We start from the raw sequence: 13404 nt of genomic DNA, 5'->3' as shown, positions 1-13404 counted from the left end.
ATCTATCACATGGAAAGACCATTGATTTGTCGGAGGGAACTCCATTACAAAGACAACACAATCCCTACTGAGCAGGACACGGACGGTACTTCAGTGACTTGCATTATAAAAAAACAACAACACAATGATGATTTGAACAGCAGAAAGGATAGTTTTCTAAGCCTGAATGTGTTTCTGTGTACTGTACGTGTTGATTTAAGTTGTTAAGTGGGTTTATTGTGAATGGTTTTTGCATCCCAAAAGCTTTTTGTTTTGTAAAAGTGCACATGCTATGTTTGCAAGTAAACCAAAGTGGACCTTTTTTTTGGAAATAATATATATATATATATATATATATAAAATAGAGACAACTATGTAGAATGTATTCAGTGGAAAAGGAATAAAGGCACTTTCATTTATACCAGATTTTTTAATTATTTATTTAACATAAACATTTTTTTTGTAAATATTCCTATTGTGAAAACAAACAGACAAAAAAGCAGAATATATGTGATCAGTTTATGAAACTGTAATGTGTCTGTGTGTCATTTTAAAACCTGTTGCCTGTGATGTCATACTGCTCCCTGTGATTGGCTGAAACACAGTTGGCAGATTTGTGACAAAATTGAAACTAAAATGAACTATGAATAATTTGTCATTACTTTTAAAGATGTTTTGTTTCTTTTTTATATAATTATTGCTTGCGTTCATCAATAAAAAAAACATCTCAAAGCATGTAAACAAGAATGACTTGTGCAGTATTATTTCTGTATATTATTATAGTATATATTAATATTTTGAATATATATTTTAATATTTTTTATTAATATTGTATATATTAAATATTAATATTTTATTTAGAGTTTTATTCGTTTGTTTTTTACTATTTCTATTTAGCTTTATTTTTATTCCAGTTTTTCATCCAAAATGTATTAGACTCTGCAGCTCTACTTTAAAACTCAATTGGTTTTTAATGAATGAATGATAACATTAGGTACTTCGAATATGAAGAGTTTACATACCGAAGGCACAAGGTCTCATCTATAGATCTTAGCGGTGGGTCTTTTGTAGACAAACACACAGGTGTGTACAAGCTGGTTCATCTTTCACACGCAGAGTCATGCTATATTTCAAGCCGTTTGCCGTGAGACAGGCTTCCCTGCCGAACACCTCACGACGCAAGCGCTCTTCACACGCTCAGAGTGATGGAGGGACTGTGTGGGGCTCCCCTGGCCTCCCATCATTTGTTAGTCTGGCTGTTTCTTGCCTGTCTGATCCCTGCTGTTATTCAATATGACACCATAGCATTACACGGCGTGATCCAGTACAAACGGCCGCTCTGCCAGACGCTAATAATCACAGCCACGCTGAAAGCAAGAACACTTGAGCTTGTTATTTATTAACCTCAGCATCCTCCATTGCTCTTGGGCTGTCAGGCTCAGACCATCCGCAGCGTCTTGGGTTCTAATCCCAAAGCCGGACTCTGATCCCTCGTCACCTCCGGAGGCTGCATTGTAGTTGATCAGGAAACGGCTCATTCTTCATGGAGGTCTTGGATGGATTCTCTGCTTTTGTACTGGAATCAGTTGTTTGGAGGGGATTGATTATTAACCCCACATGGCACACATATGAGTTCCCTCCATCATCCTGGATCAGAGAGCTGTGAAGCCATGTCTTACAGGCTGGGCTTGAGCTAAAGTTAGGCTTATTCATTTGGAACAAAGCATGGAGAGCTGCAGAGTCTAATGGACTGCAAATTATATACGCTGCAAGTGAAAAGTAATTTCTGATGATCTTCTCAAATGAATTTCTATACAACTTTTTTTTTTTTTTTAAATAAGTGGACCAGATGAGACTAAAAAAAAGTGTCTAATATGTGAAATCTGTTTTAAAATCTTCCCAGGATGATGTCCAAAGTGTGCTGAGCTGCAATCGAGAGAAGAATTTATATTGCCAGTTCTGATTTCACATTTGGTTGTTCACTATATTTCTGGAAAATAGCCAGTGCTGGGTTGTAACTGATTACATGTCATTTGGATTACGTAATCAGATTCCAAAAATTAATTACTTGTAATTAGATTATATTAAATTTTAAAATACTTGTAATCACATTACAGTTACTTTTTTTACTGATTACATAATATTCACACAATAGCAATAAATTAATCAATTTATTGATTCTGCCTAATTATTCTTTTCCATCTTTAAAATTTTCACCTAATATATTTACTTGAAGTCTCTGAGATTTTAAGGTAATAAGTTTGCAAGTAACACATTTGCATGTTCACAGTTCTCTGACATTAACTAATGGTCACGTGATGCGGAGGTAAACAAATAAAACATATTTAATCTTTTTTAGTAAGTGTTTTATTTTGATTGTAAATAAAATTGATTTCAGTTTGATTTTAAACTGATTTATTTTAGTTTGACTTTTTTATAATTCAATTAATTATTAGCTTTCATTAAACTCACAAACCCCATTTTGGGAAACCTTGACATATTGTAATGTTTAATTGACATCGCAAGTGTTTAACAACACTTCATGTTGTTAATAACAACAAATGGAATATATTTTCTTTCTCTGTGTATTTTTATATCAATATGGTACAAGATTATCCCATTTTCATCAACATGATAAACGAGTTTGGTCAAAAGTAATCTAAAAGTAATCTGATTATATTACCTTAAATGTATAATGTAATGGACTACATTACTGACTACAATTTTTGTCATGTAATTTGGAATCAGTAACGGACTACAGTTTGTAAGTAATCTACCCAGCTCTGAAAATAACTATAATAATGTGCATAGGTGTTTCCACACTTTTGAATGGGTGTAAAAATTAAATATTTGAACTATTCGCATGGTTCAAATTATCTTTATGTTCTTACATTTTTCTCTCTTTCTTTTTCAATTTTACAATTAAAGAAATACTAGCAATTAATTAAATGAAGAAAATTCTTAAGAATAACCATTTTTATAAAATATTATTCAGCTTACTGAATAATAATTATTTAAAAATTATTTCGTGTTTTACAAAAATATTTTTGCACATACAAAAATCAAGTAATCCCCAGATTTGAATATTAGCAACCAAAAAAACAACATATAAAGTGCACAATCACTACATCATGAGCGCTATGCTGTCAGGGTGATATTAAAGGGGTCCTATTATGCTCTTTTACAATGTCTTGAATTTTGAAGTGTAAATTCTGCAGATTACATCATTGTCCAGTATAGTACTGTCAGCAATTTATTATAAAAATGTTTTCATAATTGTGTAATAACTTGCGAAAATTTGAGGCTACAGCAGCACTTCTTCTTCGTTGTCGTCTTGTCTGATGCACTCAACCAAGCGTTCTAACCACGACCTCGCCCCTCCCCAACCCCCAACCATTCGAATTTCCGTAGGCAGGAATTATTTTAATGATATTCTAATGGGCCGCTTTGTGATATCACAAAACCCAGGAAAACAAACGCTGTAGTCCAAACGAGCCGTTCGTTGTAGTTCTTGAAAAGGGATTTTTTAAAAACGAAATATCCCCCTTTGGAATGGACTTTGAGATTTGTAAGTTTGAAGATCTTTTTTATGCCCAAACATACACACTGACTAAAATTCAAAAAGTGAAAAAGCATAATAGGACCCCTTTAATTCTTATTTGTATCCATTCAAAACTCACTAATCACTAATCAAACCAGGAAACACGATTTACTAGTAGTTTACCAAAAGGCAAAGCTTTACCACGGTCTCTAGAGATAGATGCCCATTTTTTCTTGTTCCTTTATAGAGACTCTTTTAGAACTAGTCAAAATCAGATCGTCCAGTTATCAGTGCCGCCCCCTCCGCCTGCAGATCACCAAGCAGCTGCACAAACAGTCTGGTTTGATCCCTATGACAGCGTCTCAATGCAGGGCTCATTTGTGACCCATACTGTTCCAAACTCAACACAGTCCTCAGGTCCTTAGCCAGGGTCACGGCACGGGTATCTCCCCAGGTGGAGGCTAGCTCATCTGGACGGAGGCGGATCAGAGTGCGCATACAGTGGGTCTAAGGTGGAGAGGTGTAAGGGGGGATTTGTAGGTAGGTATGTGTCGCTCTTGGAGGTAGGAGAGGAACAGGCAGCTGAGCACCCATGAGCAGGACACTATGAAGGACAGATCCCGAACCTCAGAGCAGGGAGCGTCCAGAGCTTTGTCACCTTCTTCTGCACAGCGAAGAAGCTCATCACGTAGCACCTCAAAAGACACAAGGTCCAGAGGGGTCTGACCTTGATTGTCACACAGCTTTAGAAGAGGAGAGCCTTGAAAAAAACAAGAAAAGTACTTTACCATACAAGCTTAAAACAGCATCGACCACGACCATTTGAGATGATCAGACGTAGTTAAGATCATGATTACACTGAAAAATAACGTAAACCAGCTTAGAATGGCCTGCTGGTCTCCTAACAGGATCAAGCTGGTCTATTTTGTGGTTGTAGGGGGGCTTTGTACACTCAGACAGGGATACCAACTGGTTGACTAGCTAAACCAGCTGAACACCATCTTATGAGCCTATCTAGACCATGTTAAACTAAGACCAGTAAGCTTCTGAGGCTGATTTATCTGTTGTTTTTCAGCAGGGTAGGGCTAGTTACATTTGGGCAAATTTACAATGTTTAGGTGACTGACGTCACATCAACACATTTAGCAACGGGTCATCATTATTGTTCAATGTGAAAATCCAATCTGCTGAATTGTTTTAGTTTATTAAACACACCATCAGTCATCCTGAGTAATTAAAGCCATGCGTTTTTATCAATTAAAGCTGAAAAAATAAACAACACAGCTTTGTGAGGAGGAAGAAAGGATATTTTCCAGGCACCATCAGTCTAATGTTGAGCCACAGGCTAGCATCACAGCTAACTTATGCTAACACAATTAACAGGCTGAAAACTCACATAAGAGTCAAAGTGACACCTAGAAATGGCACAGTTAGAACAGGAAAGATCTTCAGTGGCTTAAATTCAGAAATTGTGCTTATAACAATAAGCACAATCCCCCCCCCCCATATATTTAATGTAAAAACATCTTACGAGATTAGCATGAGCATGCTCTTACTAAAAATGTACTGTGGCGAAGTTGTCTCATGGTACTCAATGGGATTTCAAAGAATGCCACGATATATGTCCAATATAAAAAAAATTGGCATATGGTAGGCTACTTTTCAGTGTTTTTCTGTTAGTGTGGCCTCAACCATTCACTGGCACTATTGAAATGAATGATTTTTGCAAAGGAGTATAAAAATGTAACAGGAAAAAACTGAATTAACTGAATTCAATTTCAAAATCAATTTCAGCTCTTTGCAATAATACATTTCTCAGCTATGTTTGACTTTCACGACAGAGTTTCTAGATGCCCATATATGAATTGGTTAAATGACTTTTTCTCTCTATTGTGACTGCAGTTAAAGTGGCTTTAATGTGGCTGAAGGTAAAGCCCATGCACACTCGTTCTTGGCGTAGCAAACGTCAGCCGTGTCAAGTGCGCTCTTTGTTTGCATTTAGATCTCCCCATTTCTATGGCAAACTGCTCTCGACGATACTTGACTCTTAAACCTCTGTGCTAATGTGGCAGCCGTTCTGCTAAATCTCACACAACTCTGCACCTCTCTTAAAAGCTTTGCCGTGCTTTCCGCTCGCTGTTGATACTCAGATGAAATCCCACTATCAAAAGACAGGATCATTATGTGCACAAGTGCAAGAAAAAAAAGATGCTGCTTTATATCACAGAATTACTAAAGGCAGGGCCATGAAAAAAAATCTTCTTGCCTCTGTTCTCTTTTACATTTTTTGATGGTCAATCTGTTTCAATTGAATTCTTTTGAATACTGATCTTTCAAAATGCACAAATAAAATAATAAAAATGAATATTACCAATGCCAAAGTCTTGGGTTCTATGTTCAGGGAATACATGAACTGATAAAAAATTTATAAATGTAAAGTGGTTTGGATAAAAGCGTGTGATGTAAATCTGATACCATCACTGTACATGGGACCATCACATTATGTTTAATTTGTTAGGAAAACCTGCTTATGCTGACAGATAACTCCTGGTACAACTTTGGTAAAAAAAAAAAGTGGATTTTCAAAATCCAGGGTCAGAGCAATTGCTGAGGTCAAGGAGCTGACGAAGACAGTAAGTCCATGAGACCGAATGGAGGAGAATAACAACAAATTTCTTCATAACAGATCATCACCGTCACCCCCTCCACGGATGAGACCTTGCCCAGAGCTCAAGCAAGAACTTCACAACTTTAAGGCCAGTGTGCACTTCTCTGAATCCTTGACAGATGTATTCAACGTGTACATTGTTGGCTTTAGGGAAAACAGTGTTGTTGTTTGACATGAAGAAAACACTGTTATCCTTTCGATGCTCGACTTTGAAATACAGTGACAATTCAATAAATCTGTAAATGTCTATTCTTTGTTGAAGGGAGAGACCTTGGATTGCCTCCAGCTTCCCCCTGCTTGATGTTCTACAACTTTGATAAAAATTGGACAGAGAGAAGGCCATGTTTTATGCACGGTTAAATGGTGCCCGAGTTCTGAAAAGGGTTGTTTTTTTTCTCCTGTAAGGGGAAGGGGAATGCTTGCGTCCTTCACAACACACTAGACATTCAAACATCTTTTTCATTCGTACCAAAATGGGCGCACACACCAAGTCATGCTCAAGTGCAAGTTCATTTCGCACTATAAGTACCATGACACCACACTGTAAGCTAATGATGAAAATACAGCATCGGCATTCAAAAAACATTTATTAAAACTATATTGGAACATGCCGAGAATGTTTAAGCAATGATTTTACCACAGTTTTAAACCATGTTCTTCACTAGCCAGAGATACAAAAAACAGACTGTAAATCAGGGGTGCCCAATAGGTCGATCGCAAAGGCAATGCTGGTAGATCGCACATCTTTTAAACATGCTTTAGGAGAGTGTAAAGGGTGTTTTTACAGTGTTGAGCAATGTAGCCAATCACAGACATATCTGTTGATTTCTGGAATGCAATGGTCAATCAGAGACGTATATGTTAAAAGGATAGTTCACCTAAAAATGAACATTTGATGTTTATCTGCTTACCCCCAGGGCATCCAAGATGTAGGTGACTTTGTTTCTTCAGTAGAACACAAACAAAGATTTTTAACTCAAACCGTTGCAGTCTGTCAGTCATATAATGGTAGTCAATAGGCTCCACGGCTTTGAGAGTAAAAAAAAAAACATACACAGACAAAAAACAAATTAAACCCTGCAGCTCATGACGATACATTGAGGTCTTAAGACACGAAACGATCGGTCTGTGCAAGAAACTGAACAGTATTTATATAATTTTTTACCTCTGATCCACCACAATGTCCAACTGTCTTGAGCGCATTCACAACATCAGGCACGTGACGCGTGTACGTGCTCTGGCATAGTAGACGCATGAGTGGAAGCGATCTGTCGTGCATATACATCACTCATTGGATGTTGTGAATGCGAGTTAAAAATCTTTGTTTGTGTTCTACTGAAGAAACAAAGTCACATACAGGTACATCTTGGATGCCCTGGGGGTAAGCAGATAAAAATCTAATTTTCATTTTTGGGTGAACTATCCCTTTAAGACAGAATCCACTCACCGCTGAAAACACAAGTTTTTGTTCAGAGTAATACAAGCTCGCGAATCCTCTCATTACAACATACAGTGTACACACAATGTAAATGATAGATTGTTAGTGCAGTGTAGAGAAAGTCATGGATTATAGAAAAACTTTGTGAGATCGTGACAGATAATTAATAGGAGTGAAGGCTGTTGGCGCAGACAATGTTTTGCGCAGCATGCCGGCATATAGCGCTGTTGCGCTTCGGGCGTCCCAAGTTCGCGTTCCGGCTCGTGGACCTTTCTCGATCACGCCTTCACTGTCGTAATCTATTGTTCTGTGGGTGTTTTCAATGTAGTGTTAAAATGGAACAATAGTAAAATTGAACATGAATGTTTTTATTTAAGTACTAGATTGATTCAAAATTATTTTTTTTTTGTTCGCTTTTTTGGTTTTTAATTGGTAGATCTCATTGAGTTTGTCATTTGAAAAGTCGATCCACACACAAAAAGTGTGGGCACCCCTGCTTTGAATAAATAATGGACACTTTTCACAAGACTGTGATGATGCATTTAACGGTCATCAGCATCGTAAATCCTCGAAAGTTTTTTATATCTTGATTTTTTTAAAAATGTATGTACATTTATAACACTATACTTTGTATTATATCACCTTTGCATCAAATTACAAAAAAACTAGTTAACGCTAGCGCAAGGGTGTTTCTAATGCAGCGTCTATGGGAGGGATGGTAAATTTGACATCGTTCTCTCTTCTGACTGCCATTATCAGTCTCTCTCAATTTTTGTCCTATCGTGGAATCCTCTCTCAATGTTTTTCTTTTGCTATTTGAGCAAATGGGAATGCAAAAAATATATTTGTGGTACTCTCCCATTCACTGCTCTTGAAGTTAACCCAACTATGACGACTTCCGCTGCTGAGAAACCCGGAAATGTGTAAAAGGCCCATCCTCAATCATTTAAGCACACAATTCTCCTCGAGTTTGTTGGAGAATCTTTCTCATTGAGAATACGCCCGTCCGCCAACATCTGAATCAGGTAGCATGCTTTTTTAACGCTGGTCCCGCTGCAGAGCTGTCAAATACCTGACAGGCCGAAACCTGGAATGTGACAAAGGCTGAGACGGGGCCCTGCTTTCCCGACCGCCAGCGCAAAGGCGAGCTCGCCAGCGACTGCTGATGAATGCGAGCTACGGGCAGATCTCCCTCCCCCAGGACGGCACGATCAGCCGCAACCCTTTCTTCACAATGGCCCATGAAACACACATCTGTCAGCGCTTAGCTACGCGGATGCATGCGCAGCCGCTGGAGTGGTCAGCCGGGGGTTTTGATACGACGCTGGCGCATTCGTCACGCCGAACGATTGAAGTCAGTCCAGGTAATGGCGTGATGTGTCAGATACTTCGCGCGGCAGATAAATAAAACACCTGGGGGGATTAAATGCCAGCGGTGGTAATTATGCCCCCTGTACAGGCGACAACAATGCGGGGGGATCCGGTCCTCACAGACGAGCTGCTGCTGCTAACATGCATGTAAAACACACATCAGTCAGAGCAAAGCAAGCCGCCCCTTAGCCTTTAGAGGGCAGACGAAGACTACGAATAGAAAGGTGGAGGAGGGGAGGCAGAAACAGCGAAAACGATTCCATCCGTTCTGTATCTACACATTTAATCTAGACAACACGAGCTCTTAGTCTATACTAAGGGTACACTTCTTTGTTATGCTGTGAACCCGCACCGATCTAACGCAAGTCTGTTTGTGTGTGAAATCACATTACACTGAGCTAACAGAGATTGACCAAGACAAAAGACCAGGCAGGCACAGATTAGGACAGATTACTGTGCATGTGGGGCACAACAGAAGCTTTTTGTAAACCTGATTCCCTGGCATCGCACTTGAGCCACACGAGCCCCTCCTCGGTTCATGTTACAAACACAGCGTAGACCCATCGATGCCACCATGCCAGACTGAAAAATATAGGTGCCATTCATCCCACCTAGATTATCAGAGCAGCACAGTGTCGGTTATGGCACGCAGATGGAGCTCTATAAAGATTTGAGTCGGTTTCAACGATCTAGTCTCAGCCTCACACGGCAAGCCAGACCACTGTCTGATGCATATTGCACATGAAAATGGCAAGAGCTGGATGAAATCACCAGTTCTGATCTCATTATCTTCTATGAGTCAAAGGGCACCAGTCCACTTGGAACAAACGTTGTTTTGACAAGGTAGTGGTGCAATGAGAACAGATCCCTTGTCCAAACTGTGCCAGATTGGTAATAATATCATAATATATAAATGATATTATTTAATATTAACTCTCTATTCTATTTCTACTTCTTTTCTTTTTATTTATATAAAAAAATACCCTCTAACACTAGTGTTCTCTATTCTTTTTCTATTCTATCTACTTGTTTTCTTTTTTATTATAAAAAATCCCTGCTACGTGTACAACGCTAGACTAACTGAGACTTGTCACAGCACTTGCATATTATTGGTCTTTTGTTGGTTTTGATTGCTTCTATTGTCCTCATATGTAAGTTGCTTTGGACAGAATCCCAGTTTAGAGTAAATAAGCTTGTTCTGTGCTTTTATTGTGGCATGCATGTGGCATGCTGTGACTGACTACATCAAAACTACATCAGACATCCCTTTCTGTCCAAATGGGCTGTTCTTGGCCAGAATGAGCAGAAAGTACATGCCAATAGCCAATAATAAACAGTCTGGCTATGTTTGACTACATACAAATATCTGAAGTACTAATAAAGCTATTAATGTGAATCTTGAGTTAAAGTAGAAAATAAAATGTTTGCATACTGATATTATTGCTCCAAACTTCATAGAAACAAAGCAACATTTCAACTTTTTTGTTTTTGTAGCTTTAATATTTGTGTAGACATCTCATTTTGTCTTGGTTTAGCAGGTATTACACAACTAGATTGGGCTGAGTAGATTTATTAAGTAATTTTATTATCCAAAACCGAAATCCAATCAGTAGGTGTTTGTTGTTTAACTTGTGGTTATATGCAGCAAGATTTTAAACCGATGAAATGTCGTTATTGGCAGGGCTATCCAGCACAATGCTGCAAAAATCACAAACCAGTACAACTGACAAAATATCCTGCTGCTTGTCGTGGTTGTGGCTGTTGTCATTACTGTGCAAGTATTCTAGTAAATATTTCAAAGAGAGTATCTGCCATTTTTAAAGAAAAAAGCATGCTGCAAGTTCACACACACACACCAAATAGAGAGTCAAACATTCGGTATTGATCCTAACAGTGGCACAGCTGAAAGCATGGTGAGATCAGTGTGAGGAAGTGACTTGGTTAATTATGCATTTTAATAGGAGAAAAATTATGCAGAGGAAGCTCAAAGGCACTTGCAATCAGAGGGAGAGAGAGACTGAAGGAAAGAAAAACAAGGATAGAGGTAGAGAAGTCTGAGAAGAGAAGCTGATTAATGTATTTGGTTTGACTAGCACAAACAAACAAACAAACAGAGCATGAGGAGTTGTGTAATAACTAAATTGAGAGCTTTGCCAGAGCTTTAATCTAACGCGGTTTCAATGCAAAATACGAGGGGGAAATACTTCTATTAATGTACACAGAGTGGAAGAAAAGGAGAACAACGGCGTTTAAACTCAGCCTTATTAACAAAGACATTGAGCCATCGTTTGTCATTACAGTGCTGGAGCGACAGCGCAGAGAAGCTCGGAGCCTTTAAGTGTTTTATACTCTAATACCACAACAAAAGAAATCATGGCTCTTTTGTTACTCTGAGTTACTGTCTATACTATCGACGACGGGTAGGAAATATGGTCCAGAAATGATTGATGTATGGTGAAATTTTGGTGGCAACAATGCTGTTGAGAGCTTCAGAAAGTCATGAGACAATGCTGGAGAAGTACAATGACATTATAGTTTTACCTAACAAGAATGTTTGGGTAAAACATACCGTAAAACTACTTTATTTACTATCTGTTTACAGAAAATGTTAAAATGGTATTTGCAACAATTTTATAGGGTTAGTTCATGATTTACTCACCCCATGCCATTCAAACCTGGATGACTTTCTTAAAAGATATTTTAAACAATGTTAAAACACCATTTGACCCAACTGACATCCATTGCATGGACAAAAAAATACTGCTTTTTTTTTTAAACAAAATATCTACTTTTGTGTTCCAAAGAAGAATGCAATTCATGCAAGTTTGAACGACATGAGAGTGAGTAAACGACGACAGATTTTGGCAAGGCAAATAAAGTTCAAAGGGAAACGATATAAGATGGGACTTGATTTCATCTACCAGAATTCGTTGGAAATTTGGGAATCAGGAAAATTGGGCGGCCTATTATTTCCCCACCCAAGCGGCTTTGGCGATGTGGTACTGCAGAAAGAAAAACTTTATATTTTCCTTACAGATTTTGAAAACATTTCTCTGAATTATGTATAATATGACCAGGGACATTAATAAACAATTTTGTTGTAATATTTTTGGCATAGATATAATATCGACAAATTGTCCATCAATGACTACAGTATCTAATGCCCACAAATACTGATTACAGGAATAACTTTACCTACAGTGAACTCAAAATGTTTGAGATAATACTGAAAATCTAAATTAAGCATGCAAATAAATAAGGTTTAGAGTAAAAGGGGGAAAAACCAAATACCAAGTCATTCTGAAATTCATGCTAAATTTTCACTAATTTTCTCATACTAATAACTTGATGCTCTACATGCACAAACGGCTACATAAATGACATCAGACCTGCATCAGGATCTCATCAAAGGCGATGCTGAGCACTTACAGGAAACCTCAATTCGTGATAGTTCTTTTCTGTACGTTGTGAATAGGACTGAGCACAACAATCTGTTAGATGCTGACCCTCGTACGAGAGAGCCCGAGTCATGCCAGCAAGCCTTAATCCATTCCAGTCCTGAAAACAGAGCTGTATTCACAGCAACCATCAAGCCATTAAGATTCGAAGGCCATGGCAGTAACTCGAAGGCTCTTTCATGGCCGTTCTTTGGATACAAGCTGCTGGGTGCTGGAAGCCGCACGCAATACCAATCAGGAAATGGCTGAGTGAAATTACGCTCCACCACGCTTACAATGTGTCTGTGTCTGTGTGTGTGTGTTGGGGGGGAGGTTTGAGCTGGCAGCCTTGGTCTAGGCAAGCTGATGACACCCATCCCTGCCCTCGGCCATGGCATGGTTAGCATGCCAGTACCCACGGGCAGGAGAAGGAGGAACTTGTCTTTCACCCTCTCACCCACCCATCCACTAACATTCATTATTATTTCATGCTGAAAATGCTGGGATTAAGAAAGCCGTGTTTTGCACAATGTAAGAGTTGAATGACCTTGAAAGCAGAGAGCAACAGTGAGAGCGAGGTGAATGTTTCATGTGCATATGCCTGTCCTTTTTATTCCAGAAATATGCCAACATGTTGTGAAGGAAGTACATTTACTTGAACGCCAACATTTGGTCTGAATCTCTTCCTTTATTTCTGTATGATTTATTAAATTGTTTTCTATATTCAATAATAATGACCTATTGATTTGTGAACCCGACTCATAAAGGGAAACAATTTTAATTCTAGGCATCTTATATAAACAGGCACTAAAATCTATCTAAAAGAATTACCTAGTAATATTTAATACTAATTTTATTGTTCATAAGAGTTCCATGCTTTTTAAAGGGACAGTTCTCCCAGAAATGAAAACATTTACTCATGCTCAAGTTGTTCCAAATCTGTATGATTTCTTTTTCTGCTGAAGAGAGT

At 38.3% G+C, this 13404-nt stretch overlaps 1 pseudogene; it reads right to left on the bottom strand.

The window, feature by feature from the left end:
- Positions 1 to 3611: 3611 nt before the first annotated feature.
- The window catches only part of LOC107699676 (SMC5-SMC6 complex localization factor protein 1-like), a 29766-nt pseudogene continuing 19973 nt past the window's right edge, over positions 3612 to 13404 (bottom strand).

This window comes from Sinocyclocheilus anshuiensis, unplaced genomic scaffold, assembly GCF_001515605.1.
Source record: "Sinocyclocheilus anshuiensis isolate Anshui unplaced genomic scaffold, SAMN03320099.WGS_v1.1 scaffold278, whole genome shotgun sequence".
Classification (NCBI taxonomy): domain Eukaryota; kingdom Metazoa; phylum Chordata; class Actinopteri; order Cypriniformes; family Cyprinidae; genus Sinocyclocheilus; species Sinocyclocheilus anshuiensis.
The sequence above is the reverse complement of the archived record's forward strand: the minus strand, read 5'-3'. Positions and strand labels throughout refer to the sequence as shown.